This window comes from Aotus nancymaae, unplaced genomic scaffold, assembly GCF_030222135.1.
Source record: "Aotus nancymaae isolate 86718 unplaced genomic scaffold, 86718_ANA_hifiasm-v0.15.2.pri h1tg000016l, whole genome shotgun sequence".
NCBI lineage: Eukaryota > Metazoa > Chordata > Mammalia > Primates > Aotidae > Aotus > Aotus nancymaae.
The window spans coordinates 37,849,943-37,869,419 of record NW_026988428.1 but is presented as its reverse complement, the minus strand read 5'-3'; positions in this window follow the sequence as shown (position 1 = coordinate 37,869,419).

Sequence of the window (19,477 nt, the reverse complement as noted above, 5' to 3'; positions counted from 1 at the left end):
TGCAGTAGATTGTCTCTAAGGTTTTGTCTGCCCCTAACAATCTGTGGTTTCCTATTTCCCTGCTCTCTTTTTTATTTTTATTTTTTTAAAATAAAGACGGAGTTTCCCCATGTTAGTCAGACTGGTCTTGAACTCCCGACCTCAGGTGATCCACCCGCCTTGGCCTCCAAAGTGCTTGGATTACAGGCGTGAGCCACCGCACCTGGTCTTCCCTGCTGTCTTGTTAATTCCTTCCAATTCTTTTTTCCTCTACAGCTTCTCTTTTTCTTTCCCTTTAAGTCCTTTTCTTCCACTAACCCCCAATCTCTGCACCCCACTTTTCAGTCTCTCCCCTCCCCAGACAATCTTCTCTTGCTTTCCCCTTTACACGTATTTCTCCCTCTCTGCTTCTGGTAACTACCCCCCACCATTACCCTTTCCTGATGCCTTCTGTGTTCTGCGCCTCCGGCCCCCCAAAAGCCGCCCATTCTAGTTCCCCTTCATCCACCTTAAATCCCAGAGGCGGGAGATTGGAAGAAAAGGAGGGGGGTCCTAAAGCAGCCTCTCCCCTGCCCCTACAGTGGCCCCACCGCGAAGTCCTCGTCGTCCCCCCTCCCCCCGCCACCACTCCGCGCCACGCCTCTCCCTCAGCAGCCGGTGCCGCACTGCGCCCTCGCCCCACGCTAATGCGATCTGGAGAGACCCCGGCGGGCGGCGGGCAGTCTGGCCCAGCGTCCCGGGCGGCGCTGATGGATGGTCCCCTGACAGTAATCGCAGAATGAGGACGCGCTGGCGACGCTCTCGCCCGAGGCCCCGCTGTTTGGCGAGCCCGGGAGTCCCTCCCTCCGCGGCGTCTGCCTTCCAGGCGCTCTCAACTCACGCAGCTTTGCGGGAGGCTCAAAGCCTCAGGTTAGGGCAGAGGTGTGGGCTTCCCTTGCTCTCTCTCCCCCAAGACACTGGTTTCTGTTTGGGAACCCTCCTTGGATCCACACTGCTTCTGTGATTCTGAACAAGCCACCCATCTCCTGAGCCTCAGTTCCCCCTTCTGTAAGGGGCCTTGAAAGCCTGGGTGGGGTGTTGGGAGCACAAGAGATAACACTGAGGAAAACGCCACTCTCTCTTAAGCAGAAACCGATTTTCACTTTTAGTTTGTAATGCTAATCTGGGCTGAACGTGTGAAGCTGAATAAGAGCTGAGTGGCTACTCACACACAGAAGATACGTTTATACACATACACACAATGATTTTAGCATACCCGAATATAAGAGATGGCAGTATCAGCAAGGCTTAGACGTCTTTAAAGAGGACACCAGCCCAGGCACTTCTCCACTGAGGCGACTGTCTCCAGCAGGGCTTTTTCTCCCCTCTCCTGAGGCCATCTACTTGTCTAAGCCCCCATACCCCATCCGTTCTGGGGCTCCCCTACAATCCAGGGCCAGGCTGAGGTGGTATGAGGGAAGATCTCCCTTTGGGAAGTGTTTCTGGATAATTTCCCAACTCCTTACTCAAGTTCTCCCCACTTCCCCTACATACAAATAACACAGGGGTCTAAGACTCCTTCACTTCTCCATCCCCAGAGGATACTCCCTGGGCCTGGCCCTGTGGAGGGGCTGGGAGGTGGGACCCGGAACCAATTACAATTCTGAACGCACACCCAGCCGCCTCCTCACTCCCTTTTAACCTTTCCCTCTCGTCAGAAGCCAAATTGAGTTAGTCTTGAGTTTTGATTTAATTCCCGAAATGGAGTCATAATCTGTTTAGTGTCCTTTTTCCCAAGTCCTAGATACTGAAGTGTGTGTGTCTGTCAGGGGGGTTTAAAAGAGCAGCTGTGACCTCTGGAGGACCCTCACACTCACTCACCTCCCAAATGCCACCAAAGAGCAGGAGATGCCATGGCCCTGAGTTGCTGAGTAGTGTGATGACGGTGATGACAACTCGCATTTACTGGGCACTTACCACATGCCAGGACTGAGACAGGCACTATACATGCATTTCTCACTTATTCTCACAACTACCTTTCAGGTAGGTACCATTCATATCCCCAATTTACAGATGAAGAAACTGAGGCTTAGCGAGGTTAAGTCATTTATGTTCCATCCTACAGTCATTACAGACGGTCCTCAACTTAAGATGGTTTCACTTACAATTTTTAAACTTTATGATGGTGCCAAAGCGATATGCATTCATTAGATGCCATACTTTTAATATTCATACAACCATTCTGTTTTTCACTTTCAGTATGGTATATTACAGCTTGTTGACTCTCATGTTGAATACATAGATGAATAAATATCTCATGTTGAATAAATGAGAGGTTCAACACTTTATTATAAAATAGGCTTTGTGCTAGATGATCTTGCCCAACTGTAGGCTGATGAAAGTGTTCTGTGCACTTCAAGGTAGGTGAGGCTAGGTTATGACATTTGGTGAGTTAGGTGTTTGAAATGCATATCCACCTTACAGTGTTTTCAACTTATTACAGCTTCACTGGGACATAACCTCATAAGTCATGGAGAGTCTATTGTGAAATGGCAGAGCCCAAATTTGAAACTTCGCAATCTGACTTTGAGAAGAGCAGTGCCTGTGCTCTTAACCACTTAGTTGTGTGACTCCTGGCAAGATATTTAACTTCTACATGCCCTGTTCCCTCATTTGCAAAACACAGATAAGTAGGGATAACAAGATATATCCTTGAAAAAATTATGTTGATTAATTGAGATAAGGCATTCACCATATTTACGGTAAGCATGCAGTAGTTTAGGGGCCTGCACATTGGGGCAGGTGGAGGAAGGGAAGGGGCACAATGCAATGGGCTGACTGTTAATTATTCATTGTTACTGTTGACATTACTAGTTATCATGCGCTGGGTGCAGCGGCTCACGCCTGTGATCCCAGCAATTTGGGAGGCTGAGGCAGGCGGATCACCTGAGGTCAGGAGTTCGAGACTGGCCTGGCTAACGTGGCAAAACTCCGTCTCTATTAAAAATACAAAAATTAGCTAGGCGTGGTGGTGGGCACCTGTAATCCCAGCTACTAGGGAGATTGAGGTAGGGAGAATTGCTTGAACCCGGGAGGGGGAGGCTGCAGTGAGCTGAGATCGCGCCACTGCACTCCAGCCTGGATGACAGAGTGAGACTGTCTCAAAAAAAAAAAAGTTATCATGCATTGAGAGCCAACTGAGCACAGGTCACCCTACAAGGTAAAAATTATGTCTGTTTTACAGATGAAGAAACTGAGTTTCAGATAAAGTAGGTCAATTACCTAAAGCCATCCAGTTAATAAGTGGCAGAACAGAGTTTGTGTTCAAACACTGGGCCCCTGACTCCAAAGCCTGTGGCTCCCAGCACCCCCAGGGTCACCAAAAACTGGCCTCTCCTGGGGGAGGTCAGGGCTGAGGCCAACAAGCCCAAGTCCACACTCTACCACCTGGGACCTGATTTTCTCCAGGTGAGCAATGTTTTCTTAAAAGAACAGGACAGTAAATAAGTAACTAAGATGTTTCTCCCTCCTGAAGCCAAGGTAGCACCTCCCCCTACGCCCAACCCCCACTCTCCTCACTCTCGTTTCTCCTGTGCTCAAGTTTGTGGCCATTAAATAGAAGAGGAGAAAGTTTGAACCAGGCATGAAATATTTATCAGTTAATTACAATATGCAGATTCTGTTCCTAGCAGTGATTTATCTTTTTGGAAATATAGGAAAAGATCCTGGAAACTTGTATCCTAATTGCTTGGCCTATTATTGTAGCAACCAGGTAGAAACTTCATTTACTATGTAACTACAAATTTTCCCACTACTGGAGGTATCTGCCTCTGCTTCTATCACTGGTGGTCTGGGGACCATATTCTTTTCTGATAAGATATGAGCCTCTCAGAGGTCAATTTGTCCATTCTTCTGTCTCTTCTTGGGGTGGTCCCTTTCTAAATTCTAATAACTATAGGAAATGAAAAGAGTGACAGTCTCTGAAATTCTGGGATCTCAAGAGAAGCTCATTCTTTATTTATTTATTTTTTTTGAGATGGAGTCTCGCTCTGTTGCCAGGCTGGAGTGCAGTGGCACGATCTCAGCTCACTACAACCTCTGCCTCCTGGGTTCAAGTGATTCTCCTGTCTCAGCCTTCTGAGCACCTGAGACTACAGGTGCCCACCACCACACACAGCTAATTTTTGTATTTTTAGTAGAGATGGAGTTTCACCATGTTGGCCAGGATGGTCTCGATCTCTTGACCTTGTGATCCGCCTGCCTAGGCCTCCCAAAGTGCTGGAATTATAGGCATGAGCTACCGTGCTCAGCCCAAAAGAAGCTAATTCTAAGTGACAATCTCCCCAACTGAAGTAGTGCCACTGGTGAAGGGGTGTCCCAGGTTGAGAAGCAGCTCTCAGCTGAGTATCCTTCCCCTCCCTTGCTCTGGCAGAAGTGTCAGCCCTCCCCTGATCTCTTGTATCATTTCCTAGGGCCTGCATCTCAACCTCTGGCTACACATTAGCAACCTGGGGAGTTTTTAAAAATCCAGATGCCCAGGCCCTATTACAGACTAACCAAATTAGAATCTCGGGAGGTGGGACCCAGGCATCAGTATTTTTAAAAACTCACAGCCAGGCGAGGTAGCTCACGCCTGTAATCCCAGCACTTTGGGAGGCCGAGGAAGGCGGATTACCTGAGGTCAGAAGTTCAAGACCAGCCTGGCCAACATAGCAGAAACCCATCTCTATTAAAAATACAAAAATTAGCCGAATGTGGTGGTGGGTACCTGTAATCCCAGCTACTCAGGAGGCTGAGGCAGGGAGAATTGCTGGAACCCAGGAGGCAGAGGTTGTAGTTAGCCGAGACATGCCATTGCACTCTGGACTGGGCGACAGAGCGAGACTCTGTTTCAAAAACAAAACAACTGGCTGGGCGCGGTGGCTCATGCCTGTAATCTCAGCACTTTGCGAGGCCGAGGCAGGCGGATCACCTGAGGTCAGGAGATCGAGAACAGTCTGGCCAACATGGCAAAACCTCATCTCTATTAAAAATACAAAAATTGGCTTGGCCCGGTGACTCAAGACTGTAGTCCCAGCACTTTGGGAGGCCGAGGTGGGCATATCATGAGGTCAGGAGTTCAAGACCAGCCAGGCCAACATGGTGAAACCCCGTCTCTACTAAAAAATACAAAAATTAGCCAGGCGTGGTGGTGGGCGCCTGTAATCCCAGCAACTCGGGAGGCTGAGGCAGGAAAATAGCTTGAACTCAGGAGGTGGAGGTTGCAGTGAGCCGACACCAAGCTACTGCACCCCAGCCTGGGCGACAGAGCAACACATTGACAAAAAAATAAATTAGCCAAACATGGTGGCAGGCGCCTGTAATCCCAGCTATGCGGAAGGCTGAGGCAGGAGCATCACTTGAACCCAGGAGGCAGGAGGTTGCAGTGAGCTGAGACGGTGCCATTGCACTCCAGCCTGGGTGACAGAGCCAGACTCCATCTCAAACAACAACAACAACAACAAAAACCACAACACACTCACCAGGGGTTCCAATATGGAGCCAAATTTGAGACCCTCTAATAGAAGAGTATATCACTGCCTGGTAAATGGACCCTGCTTATTCTGCAAGATTGTAATTTTTATCCCTCCCTCTCTGGTGCTGGAGGAGGCAATTCCTTCACTTTTATTGGAATCTGAAGAACATCTCTTTCTTTCTTCACGAGAAACTTGTAACACAATAACTACCATTTATCAAGACCCTGCTGAATGCTTGGATCTATGCAAATAAAATTTAATCTGATCTATAGAACAACTCTATAAGGTCAGTGGGTATGTCTATTTTATGGATGGTTCAGAGAGGTTAAGTAATTTGCCCAAGTTTGTACAACTAGCAAGTGTCAGATCCGGGACTTGAATCCCAAACCCATGCTTTTAACCAGTGTGGTATGCTGCCTCTCAGTTTCTCAAGGCTGCAAGGAAAGGGTTTCAGGTTCACCATCTCAAGTCCCTAGGGAATGTCCTGGGGCGGGAAAGAAGAGAGAAGCAAGAAGTATAGGAAAGCAGACAGGGTCTACACATGGATGGGGCATGGAGGGTGGAATGGTGGTTGGGAAAGACTGAAGAGGGTTTGTGGGGCTGAGAGGAGGGACCTGAAGGAGGATGTGGTGAGCAGACGTGTGCATGGGAAGGGGGCAGTGGTTGTGGAGATGGCTGGGGAGTGGGGGAACGGGGTCTGGGAGTGGGCACCAGCAGTCGGAACATCCAGAAGTGAGCAGTGCCCATCATGGACTGGGTGGTTGGGGAGTGGGAGGGACCTTGTGTTAGAGGAGGGGTCTTTGTGAGCGTGCAGCAGTGAGGAATGCTCCACCATGAATACTAAGGGCAAGAAGAAGAGAAAGGGCCAGAGGGGGCTGGGTGATGTTTAGCTGCTGGGGTGATTAATGGGGGTGAACGGAGGGTGAAACTCAAACCTTTCCAATGAAGATGGCGGCGAATGGTTGTCCAAGAACAACAGTGCACTGTTTCGTGGAGAAAGCCAATGTCCAGGGAGGGGTGGGTGAGGAGGATGCCAGGCGCAGTTGCTCCTTCCCTTTTTTCCCAAGTTCTCTTTATTTACCATCAAACAGTAAATGAGACTATATTAGCCAGTTCCAGGGGACCCTCTGGATGAGCTTCCTACCTGCCTCCTGGCTTGGGAGAGTCCAAGGAATGCTGGTGTGGCGTGGGGAAAGAATGAGTGAGGTCTGGGTTGAAAGTTGAGATGACTCCATGGACCACCCCCTGGTGGGGCACAAAATGGTGATGTGCTGGCAGAGCCACTGGCTCCCTCTGGACCAGAAAGGCACTAAGAGAGACATGGTGGTTGGGAACCCAGATGTCCTGTAGAAAGCGATAGTGTTCTAAGAACGAAGTTTTTAGAGCAGCCCGGGCCTCAGGGAGGAAGGCAGGGGCTCCTTCTCTGTGAGAGAGTGAGTTGGGAGAACAAGGAGGGAGGGCTTCCCATGGCCCTGATTTCAGGTTGTTGACCTGGGTTTGAAGAATGGAGATAAAACTTGTGGGAAATAACAGGCTTAAGCCACTCTCCCCTCATTTCCTACTTCTGTCTCTTCCTCTGGGTACAGCTGTTGGGAGCTGCCTCTCCTGCCCTCAAACTCCCTGCCTGTGGTTCAGAGGGAAGAAGAGGGGGAAATAAGGATGAAGAGAATGATCTCAGTGCTGGTGGAGGTGAGCTTGTATCAGGGATTTAGATGGAAATTACCTCATGGGATAGGAGCAATTTTCTCCCTCTCTAGGCCTCTCACAGATGTGAAACAACTGGCAGATCCCTCTCTCCCCCTCAACCATCTGAGGTCCCACTCTCCCACTCCTAACCATCCAAGGTCCCACTCCCCCACCCCTAACCATCCGAGGTCCCATTCCCCCACCAACCATCCAAGGTCCCACTTTCCCTCCACCAACCATCCAAGTTCCCAATCTCCCTCCACAACCATCCAAGGTCCCACTTTCCCCCTGCCAACCATCTGAGGTCCCACTCTCCTCCCCCAGCCATTCAAGGACATGATGTGTCTTGAACCTGTGCCTCTTTTTGGGAGGCCGGTGGGGGAAAGAGGTTGGGAGAAGGGGCCAGATGTGTGTTCAGGGGTCCCCAGAGAGTTGAGGGAGGCTAGCATCTCCTTAGGGTAAGAAAGGCGAAATGCCTATTCCTGATCCTAATATTGCTTAGGTAGTGTGCCTGGGAGTCCTCCCACCTGGCCTTCACTCCTGTCTCCACACACAGCTTGGCCAAGTTTCTTCCCCTGTTGGAGTCTCACTCCCAATCAATCCCCTACTCTATCTTTCCAGGAGCCTACAAAGCACTTGGAAATCTGAAGTTAGTGGGAGGTGGCTGTATTGCACAAATACTCTGAGGTGCCACATGACTTGACTGGTAATGAGGCAATTGTCTCACATAGGGCTGAGTTCAAGGACTGCCTTCAGGAGGGGCTGGCCTCAGTTTGCCTGTTACAGAAGCTGAGGGCTAACAGAGGCTGCCCTCTGCCTCACAAAGAAGGAGATAAATGGGTCCACTGGAAAGCAATGGTCACAATCAAGTCTTTATTATGAATTAATAATTCATAATTACTCCAGACTTGCAGATAAGCACAAGCCCACTGAGATTATTTCCCAGTGAGGAACACAGTCAGAAGTGGTGGGAAGGGGACCTCAGGTCAGACATTACTTCCAGAGGTCGTTAAATTCCTTCCTCTGCTTCCCAACCAGAACCTGGAAGAGATTCATTACCTTCCTTGGTTGATTCCTCCTACCACCCCCTGAGCTTCTAAACAGGGCCATATTGCCCCTCTGCTCTTCCAAAGGCCAGAGGACCATCCCTGCCAAAATGACCTTAGAGCCTGGACTCTGGATTTCTGGGGTCTCTCTGGATTTCTGGGGTCTCTCTGTTCTGCATTCTGCTATTTACATATGAGGTCCCCTGAAGGAGGGCCTGGTGCTAGGTGTCCCAGGGAGATAACATCTTTCTGTCTCTTCTCCCTCTCCCTTACCTAAGTCCCCACATTGTAGAACACCGCTCTGAATCTACGTAGGAAGAGAAGCAGGGAGTGCCCCTTCTAGTGTGGATGCCTTTGGTTCCCGGATCTGGATTTGAGGGGATGGCTCTATCTCTTAAGAAGACATCTACCTAACATCGACAACGGAGATGGGGCCTAAATAGGGCTAGGGAGGCACACCCAATTCCAGACCCAGCTCTCTGCTCTTCCCCTTCCCAGTGCACACAATCCCAAATTCCACTCCAGGAAATTTTTAAAAATATATCTTAAAAAGTACTAAAAGACCCAAGCAGACCCTCAGCTTCAAGGTATCTCCTCTTCTCTCTCTCTCGGGAAATTTAAAAAGAAGGAGTGAGTTTTGTTTCTCCAAGTACTCAGAGCCTTAGACCACAAAGGGGCCTTATCTCCTCGTCTCTAGCAGGTCCTTGAGCACCATCTCTGCTGTGGCACGGCCTTCTTCAAAATGCTAGAAGGAAGAAGGACTGGCTCCTGGACCAAGGGGATTTGGAATTAGAAAGGACTTCCAATTCCAGTTCTACAAACTTCCTTCCCATCAGCCTCTGCATGTGCATCAAAAGTAAATGGCAGGCTAAACCTACCAGATGAAGAGAGTTGAAGGACGGGGACCTAAAAATACACTTGTCCAAATCTGTGGGTAAAGGAGCACACTGGCCGGGCGCGGTGGCTCACGCCTATAATCCCATCACTTTGGGAGGCCGAGGCGGGTGAATCACGAGGTCAAGAGATCGAGACCATCCTGGCCAACATGGTGAAACCCCGTCTCTACTAAAAATACAAAAAATTAGCTGGGCACGGTGGCGCGTGCCTGTAATCCCAGCTACTCAGGAGGCTGAGGCAGGAGAATTGCCTGAACCCAGGAGGCGGAGGTTGCGGTGAGCCAGGATCGCGCCATTGCACTCCAGCCTGGGTAACAAGAGCAAAACTCTGTCTCAAAAAAAAAAAAAAAAAAAAAAAAAAAGAAGGAGCACACTGAAAAGTAGCTACTCAGCCTCGCAGTGTGGCACATGCCGGCAGTGTCACATATTTGGGAGGCTGAAGTGGGAGAACTACTTGAGCCCAGGAGTTTGATTGAGGCTTCAGTGAACTATGATGGTGCCATAACACTCCAACCAGGGCAACAGAGCTGGACCCCCTTCAAAAAAAAAAAAAAGTAGTTACCCAGGTAAGGTGGATGTCACCAAACTCTCTCCCTTACCTGGACCATTTCCGGTCTCAAGAGGAGGATCAGTTAGACGGATGACCCAAGTTACCCAGATCATTAACTGTGGAAGCACGAGATGGTTGTTTTTTTTTTTTAATGCCATTCCTTTGGCCTCTAAATATGAGAGATCTTTACATCTCTTCCCTAGCTCCCTCCTATTCTCTACCCTCTCCCCAACACGCAAGCAAATCCTAGCAACAAAAACTCCTAAATATAGGACAAACCTTCATGACCTACCATTTTGGCCCACCTGCAACCCCTGTCCCCCGGCCCCCCCCGCCCCGCATTTTTTTCTCTCCTGAGCCTCTACTCTTCGATTCTTTAAAAAAAAAAAAAAAAAAAAAAAAAAAAAAAAAAAAAAAAAAAAACGAAGAAGAAGGAATTTTCAATAGTCCCACTTGTCAAGCAAAGACCATCTTTTAACCTTCAACAGCAGCGAAAGCCGTGTGAACTCTCGGTGAACCAAGATTGAAGTCATAAATCACGCGTACAAAGGCGGCTGCGGAGGCTGGCGCGGGCTGCTGCACCTTTAACGCTTTCTGGGGCTGACAGGCGGCGGCCCAGCTAAAGTTCACAGCGCCCGGGGAGGGCCCGCCCCCGCCTCCCCTCCCCCAGTCCGGCCCCGGCCCCGGCTCCGGCCCCCGGCCCGGCCCGCCGCGCGGCAGCCGGAGCTGCGCACGGAGGAGGCCCCTTGGCTGTTCCCGCAAAGGGCGGGGGGCGCATTTTCTCTCCCGCCAACCCGCTCCATCCGGGTCGTTTATTCCCTGCCTCCCCTCACCCCTCATCCCCACAGCCTGCTGTATGTAAATAGGCAAATAGATCTACACGGACACAATAATTTAGCTTGTTTGGTCTTTGGCATTTTCTACAAGACCCCAAGAGATGGACTTTTCTCTCCCCTTCCTCCTTTTAGAACTGGCATCCTTCATCTCTGTCTATGCAGGCCCAATTATCCAGATCCTTGGGGCTCCAGTAGGGTCTGAGTCATAGGAACCAGGAACACCTGGCTGAAACATGCCACATAATTAGATTTTCTTTTTCTTTACCTTTTCTTTCCGTTCTTTAAAAAAATATATTTTTTTTCACTAAGAGGGCTGGAATTAGCTTCCTCGACTGGGGCGGAGTGGCTGGGGTGGGGGACAGGGGCACCTTCGTACGAAGTCCAGCTTTCAGCTCCTTGGAGTTATCCCCAAGTTCCCCCAGCCGGGACTTCCTTTCCTCGGCCTCTCGGCCCCCGCCTCCTCCTCCTTCTCCGATCGTTTTTTTTTTCCTCCCCCCACTGTCTTCTCTACGATTTAATTAAAGTTCAGCGACTCCACTTGCCTCTCCTCTCATTTCTTTCGAAAAGCGGAAACCAGACGACCCAGCAGTCACGGGCCCAGCCGCCCCAGCTCAACCCCAGCAGGACGCTGGAGGGGCCTCCCTCGCCCGCTTCCCTCCACCGGCGCTGGCCTCCCGGACCCGGGTCTGCAGTCCCTCCGCCATCCCGCAGGTGTGCAGCCGCTTGGCCTGGGGGATCCGAATGACTGGGGCTGGATAGGAATGTCTTCGTGTTTCCCCAGACCCCCGGGCCTGTTCCGCAAAGTTTGGAGGGTGGGTACACCCCGACCCAGGCAAGTTGCTACCCCCAAAACCCATGACTGACTAATCTGATATGACAAAACCCCGTGATGGATTTGGTATATGTTAATTCACAATACCCTTTCCTCCAGAATTTAACTATAAGTTAATACACACCGGAAACCACGCGCATACACGCTCCTTAATGGGCTTAGGTATTAGCGAGTCCTAACGATGCATACAAATGTGCTCTGCGCTCTGTAGGCCCCTCAAGATTTATGGGCCTTGAGCTCTTTGAAGCTGTAAACAAGAAGGGAAAAAAAAAAAAGAGAAAGCGAAAGAGACTGGGGGGAAGAGACAGAGGCCTGACTCGCCCCTCCAGGTTGTGGCAGAGAAGGGATTCTTTACGTATTTTCCTTTCCTTGCAAGCTCGGTGCGTGTGGGTTTTGGCGTTGGTCTGGGGGTGGTGTTCTGCCTGAATGCTGGCGTGCGTGGGCAGTGTGTTCTTTGCATGCTAGGGTAGGATGCCTGCCTCTTTGGATTGCTGTGCAGGGCCTGAACATAGCAGGCATTTGTGAGCATATATGCGTGAGTGTGTGCACGGTGTTAGGGTGTGTGTGTGTGTGTGTGTGAGAGAGAGAGAGAGACAGGCAGGCTTCCCTCTGGGCCAGGCTGCTGTCCCCTGAACCTGGTGAACAAATCTCTAACAACAATCATAATAACAATAAATAACGAATAATAATAATAAAACAGTAGTTAACAGTCCCTGCATAACAGGATAACAATAAAATGCAAGAGGAAATATTTTGAGGAGGGGACAGAGGAAGAAGTCAGGATCACAGCATCTGAGGGGGAGATAGGAAAGGACGGGAGGAAGAAAGCTTCTTAACACGCTCTTGGGGAGCTGAGGTTGGGAACCCCTTTCCCAAACAAGGGACAAAAGAGGAGAAGGAGAGCCAGGAGGCCACTCTTTATTGCTTTTTTTCTCGGCCTTTTGCTTGTGATCAGGGAAGGGATCCCACATATGGGGGTGGTTAATGGTTTTTGGGACTCTCTGGGAGCCCCTGTTTTACGGAGGAGGCCAAATGTGCAGGGTCAGGCCAAGGCGCAGAGATGAATGAGACGATGACCACAGACTTGATCCGGCAAGAGCGCAGAAATGCCCGGGAGGACGAGCCCCCAGGGCCCGGACGGAAGCAGAAAAACATTTATGGCCGCCAGGGAGTGGGGAGAGCCAGAATGGGGCTCCAGTAGGCCCAGGTCAAGTTCCCTTTCTAGGGTCTTTATTTAAAAATTTAAAAGGAGGAGCTAAGGCGCCTTGAATTTTCCTTCGCGAGCTTGGAGCCTAGCCGATTTTTCATGAAGGAAGCAAAGACCACGGTCCCGGATCCTGCAACATCCACCGCATTGTCTCCAGGTACAGTTTTCTGGTCATTTAATGAGTTTGTTTATTCGGGGAGACGGGAGTCAGAGGCGTGGAGATACTAAGTTTGCTGGAGAGGAAGCCGCCCCACAGTTTCGGGTCTAACGAAATCCCTCCTTTAAAAACAATTGTACCAAGAAAAATAAAATCAAAGAGGAATATAGAAACACAAATTAGCCAACTTTTTTTTAAAAGACAAGAAAAGAAAATCATCGTAACAAATAAGGGTGAGAACTTCTAAAAGATTTGTCAGAAACCCTTTCAGAGGTTTGGATTCTTTTTCAGAAGCCGGTGACCCATTTGGTCTGAAAAGAGAAATACACTACCCACTGAGTCACTTATTTAAAGCCAACACACATACTCATTCGAGAAAGCTCTGGATGTCTTCGCATTTGAGAACAACACCGGGTTAAGGACGCTGCGATACCTAATCGGACAAAACAGCAATAAAATAAGACCAGTGGACGCGCTGAGCGCAGGGCGCGGGGCGAGGGCCCAGGTTTTGTGTTCCAGGCCGCCGACGATGCAGCGGCCCGGGGCGATGGGGCGCGGGCAGTCAGACACCGGCTGGCGACTCCGCTCGGCCTCCGCAGCCCGGCCTGCAGCCCCGGGCCCCCGGCCTCTGAGCCTCGCGGGCCCTCTCGGCTCCGACGCCTGGTCGGGGCTTCCCTGGTGAGAGGATTTTGGGCCGGAGAAGGGCCGAACGACTCAAGCCAGACTATGCTTTTTCATTTTTCTCCCTTAGGCCTCTCCGCTGGCCGGAGCTCTCAGCCACCAGGAGACTGACGGAAGGGGCTTCTGAGCTGCGTTGGGAGCGGGCACTGTCCCCCACCCACTCCTGCTCGGTTTCCCAAAGTCCAGCGACCTCCGACGCTCCTTGGAGGGAAAATACCAGCACCCAGACACCTCTGCACCCTGTTAGATGACTGGGCTTGCTTCAGGAATATCTTACAAAGAAGAAGAAGAAAGAACGGCTTGGAGTCGTGTTTACATCTAGTTCTACTGATCCGTTCACATCTGGAGAGTTTATTTATAACTCCATCTATAACTCTCTGTTTGGAGGCACTGGTGGCTCTATTGACAGACCGATGTCTAGAAAATATTGCTGTATCTCTAACCATACCTAAATGTGCTGTGGTTGTATTTACAGATTTATGTTTGAGGAAAATATAATTATTTCCATTGTATTTGTGCATATACAGTAGTTATAGGAGCAGATTTATATATGGGAAAATATACGACTCTCTTACAGCCATCCTGCTTTATGTACGCTTGATCTCCTGACAGATTTATATCTCTGAACAGCTATATAGATAAAAATGTATATTGTTAGAATTATGTATCAGGAGATATATACTTATTGATTGTGATATAGAGTAGTTAGAGCATTCACTTAGAGCCATATATGGCGATGGAGATATTTCTATATTATTATCGCTATATATAGGCATATCTATTTATAACTACATAGTTATAAAAATAGACATAAGTCATTATAGTCCTATATGTACATGCTGCAATCTCTCTCTAGAGTTATAGACACTTTCAAATATAACTTTATAGTGAGATTTGTATGTATATAAGGTATAACTATCTTGTGATGTGTGCACGTTGGGACTTAGGCCAGTCTATCTCAGAACAGACATATTTATCTGTAGGGGCTAGGAGAGACTTGTTTACAGAGATCTGCCGAGGGCCAGCTGGAAACGCTGTATCTGCCCTCTAGGAAAGCAGCTAGCAGAGTTCTGTACTTACGGAGGGATGGAGTTGCAAAACGGTAAATAGAGCTCAGGGAGCCTCCAGGAAGGGAGGTAAATGGAGGGTGGGTGGGCTCGGTTGAACAGATCGCGGGAGGAAAGGGGTAAACACTAGCACCCACCAAAAGGTGAGAACCGGTTTTGTGAGGGGCTGGCGCAGACGGCTGTGGTCGAGGAGCTTGGGAAAGGGGAAGCTGCGAAAACTCCAGCCTCCCCACCCCGAGACGTGGTCCACCGAGGAAGCAGCCTTCAGCTGGGCGTTTAGTGCACTGAAGGATAGGGACTGTCGTGCCCCTCCTGCAATCCTAGCTCGTTTCTCTTAAGCCCTAATTTTTAGGTCTCAAAGAGTGGGCTTCAGAGATAAACAGGTTTAGGCAGGGACAGGGCGGGGAGCATGGAGTGCACTTTTGCTTTCTGATAAGTGAGGTAATCCAGGAGAGTGAGTTCATTTGGCCAAATAAAGCCTGTTTTTATCTGGGCCTCCTGTGCCCTGGCGGGGATGTAGGATGGGACCGGAGACCTGGCGGACTGAGGAATGAATTTGCAAGAGCTGGGCCCGCTCTGATGGGGGCTTGGGGAGCTTGTCCTCACCACCTGCCCTCCTTCTCTGAGGCCTGAGTAGCCTAATTCTCTCTGGGTACAGAGGGACTCCTCCAGCTCTCTAACAGTGCTGCCCTGAACCTTTTCGGGGGGGAATTTGACTTTAGGAACAGGGCACATGGACTTACCCCACTAGATCTTACTTCTCCACTCACAGCTACACCAAATACTCTTGCACCAGCCCCCTTCCAGGCACCACTGGGCCAAGGCTCCCCAATTCTCCCCCTGCTACCAACCAACCCAGGGGGGAAATACCTCCCACCACTGCCGGTATTTGTTTTTGTTTTTTAATCAGGGAGTCACAGATAACTTTGTTGAATGTGCGGAGTTGTCCTGAACTCAGTCTCAGTGGCCAGCCTGCTCCCCTCTACTATCTCTAGGATGCTGGGAAGGCAGTGGAGACCCTTGGACTGGGGCTAACCACCACGTGCCACCGTCCACACACCTCTGCCCACAGGACTAGGAAGTCCTGCAGCACAGGGACTCTGTCTGCTGCCTGGCACAGTGTGGTTGCCCAAACATACTTGTTGAAGTAAACGGAAGGGCAATCAACATGAAAACTCACCCTCACTCTGCACACCACCATGGCTAGCAGGCACCCAGGTACCCAGGCTGCAGGGACCCTAGCTAGGCTGGGGGATAACATGGAGGCTGGCAGCAGCTTGGGCTCTGATGGGGCCCGTGGGTAGTAGGGTGGGAGACCAGCCTGGGCCTAGGATGGGGCGGAGGCTGGAGTGAGGCACCTGGAGTCTGGAAATGTGACCTCCCCAGTGTACTTCTGCTTTCTATCTCTAGTCTCCTGGCTCCCTGGATCCCCAGACTATGAAAACTAAACCAGAGCTGAGACCTGGGCTAGGAAGGAATTGCCTGTCAACCCGAGGGGTGCAAAGAGGAACCACCACTGGGTCCATTAAGAAATCCACAAATAAAACAAAAATAAATCAGTAAAAGACAGCCAGCCTGGCTAAAGGAAAGCTTTCTCTCTATGACTCAGCCCTGCTCCAGGGCTACGAAACAGATCAGGCTTAATATTTAAAATGTTTAATTTAATAGTTATATATATATATATATATCTACACAGACACACACACATATATATATATTAGACGGAGTCTGTCTCGGTAGCGTTGTCTTGGTTCACTGCAACCTCTGCCTCCTGGGTTCAAGCGATTCTCCTGCCTCAGCCTCCCGAGTAGCTGGAATTACAGGCATGTGCCATCATACTCAGCTAATTTTTTGTATTTTTAGTAGAGATGGGGTTTCACCATGTTGGCCAGGCTGGTCTCGAACTCCTGACCTCGTGATCCACCTGCCTCGGCCTCCCAAAGTGCTGGGATTACAAGCGTGAGCCACTGCGCCCGGCCAATAGTAAAATATTTTTAAAATTTAACGTTAAAAAGGTCACAAATTTTCTGATCCAGTAATGCCTCTAATCAGATTATTTCTTTTTCTTTTCATTTTTTTTTTTTTTTGGTATCACCAGTGTACCCTTTTTGGTTCCTGTGAAATAGTTCCTTTCAGGAGTTTGGAGCTAGGCCAGGCACCGTTGGTGAATGGGGCAGGTTTGGAATTCCTCTGCCTAGTGTGGACCCCGGTCTGCAGAGAAGGGTTGGTCTCCCCCTCTCCCATCAAGGCTTAAGCAAGGAGGACCCTCCCGAATGTGGTTCCTTTTACCCTAAGAATCCTTAGAGGCAATGCACCATGTGACGAGGTGACTAGGTGAAGGACTGAGGTCCAGAGAGGAGCTATTTTAAACCTGGAATCCCATTTCCTAGTCTGTAGCCTTTGGCAGTTTCTCTCTCAGACAGCTAGCCCTCTCCTTTCTCCTCATGAATACCTATGGCCTACAGGCACGGTTGTTGCTTTCCCTAAAGAAATGCAGGAAGGGAAAACTGATGGTCCTACATTTACATATATTTGCCTAAGAAGGGTTCAGGGCAGGTGCCTGGGCACTGGCTAGAAGTAGGGGGGTGGAGGGGCAGTTGCTGTAAACAGCAGATTACAATAGTGGCCAGAGTCTATTGGTTTGTCCTCAGCCCAAAGAGTCCTGGGTCCCTTTTACCTGGGCTGGAATGGCTCTTAGCTGTTTCTGGGTCCCAGACCCTTTTGAGAAGCTGACAAAAACAATTGGCTCACTTCCTAGCAAAATGCTGGAAGTGCCCTTGACAATTGCAGGAGTCCTAGAAACCTATGCTATCTAGATTGAGTATCCCTATTTTATATATTTCCCCTTTGTTTCCGTGACCCAACCTCTCCCTAATTGTCTGCCTTCGCTTTTGCCCTCCCTAATTTCCCTTGCTTGGAAATCAAGAAGTTATTCCCTAAGTATAACCCCCATGATTCTGGGCAGAGCTCCTTTTCTCCTTTTCTTTGCTAGAGCAGGTACCTGGCAGAGACCTTGCGTGCTTCTGTTGAGTCGTTCGGTTCTCCTTCTGCCGAAACCAGGAGAATGGCTGTTAACTGAAGCCTGGTCTATATTGCCCAATTACTTGACTGATTCCGGGCAGTGGTGGGGGGTGGCGCTGGGGGTTGTTGGCAGCTGCAGAGGCCTGGCTATAAGGGGGTCACTTCCCATCTTTAGTGGAAACTCGGAGCAGGAAGCAAGTTGCAATTGCTATTATAGTCATAATAATAACAATAATAATTTATTTAGCATATCATTAGATGTGTATTTACTGTCTTCCCTCTGCTTTTTTACAAGTGTCTCCTAAGGAATTTTCACAACACCCAGGGGAAACAATAATAAGCTAATTACCACCCTTCATTTCCTTCTCCTCCTCCCATCCACAAAGCCCTCCTCTCAAGATGGAGCGTTTACAGACCCCTTCCTGTGTTTTACACCTGCTTAACACATTCTCCCCCTTCCCAATTCTCCTCTCTCTCATTCCCAGTTTTTCCAACCTTGTTAAGGAAGTTTCCCCATAATTCAGAGGAGGAAAGTTTAGTTAAGGCCCAGAGAGACCCACTTGGTTGTAGTTGTTGTAAGTATTAATATTATTTCCCTGATATCACAGCAATATTTAGGGTAACGTAGGAGGAACCAGGTTCTCACTTCTCTGGCTGCTCTTTTTAGGGCAGAATCTGCCTACACAGGGTTTAGGTACAGACTGGATTAGAGAGAGAATTTGTGCTGCCATGATGCCAAAACATCCTGAGTCGAAAAACACCGGTAGGAAAGTGTCCAATCCCGCAGATGTAGCATCCACGCTGGTGGCCCTCAGCCTGTTCTGGTTAGATCTCAGAGAAGCCAGTTCTCGCACATCTTGTTGGCCTCTTTTGGCAACGAAAGAAAGGAAGGAAGGAAAGGAGGGACGGAGGGAAGAATATGTGCGTGTGTGGTGTGAGTGTGTGTGTGTCTGTGCACACATAAATACATATTCAATATTCACACACACATTTTTTTCCTTAGTAAATAACCATGACAACGGTTATACTTTTTCAAATATTCATTTCTTTGCACTTTCAAATATATATTTATATATTCTCAGAGATTACAATTAAAACACAAACCAGGGAGCTGCGGTGGCTCAGGTCTGTTTCCCTGGTGCTTGAGGAGGTGAAGCTATGCGTTCGAGGCCAGCCTGGGCAACATTAAAAAAAAAAAAAAACACCTCTCATCCATTAAAAAAACACATACACACACACAAACCAGTCACATGTGTTTGGATGATGAATTCTGGGTGGACTTTTGGACCAACTAAAAGACCCTCTAGAGTCCCAGTGATCTGCAGAGCACACTCTGAGTTACTGATTTTTAGCTGCTGTCATGATAGTGTTGGTCAGAGACAGAGCTGCTTGGTCTCAATCATTGAGATCCTGGGCATTGCTGTTCAGAGTACCCAGACACTGGGATTGCCTCTCTACCTCTTCCCCAAGTACATCATTGCTCTTGGGAGGAAGCAAGTCTGCACTGGAAGGTATAAGAGCCAGGTAGAGTCAATGTCAAGGTGAACCGAAAGTCAGGATTGACTCCGTGTCTTAGCTCCCTAAATCACAGATGGCCCAGCTGACATTCTTAGTAGGTCCCATGCCCATTTGGTGTCTTTCTGCTGCCCATACATTCCTACTGTATGCCTCCTGAAAGGAAGAGGCCTGTGTTCTGGGCCTTTAAGATCTCCAGTCCTATCAAAACTTACTTGTCCTGAGTACCAGACAATTCTTCTTTATTGAAGAAGAAGCTAGATTGCAGGTTAGGAAACTTTCATCAATGTATTGACCTGCACATTCTCCCAGGCAACTGTGTGCTTTTTGGTAGGGGTCTTCAGAAGCCATTGCCCAGATGGAGGGAAATATCTATAATAATGGAGTTTTAGACCCATATGGCAGGTGGCATAATACAAATTTGGGTGAGAGTGATTTATGATTTTTTTTTTTTGAGGTGGAGTTTCGCTCTTGTTACCCAGGCTGGAGTGCAATGGCGCGATCTCGGC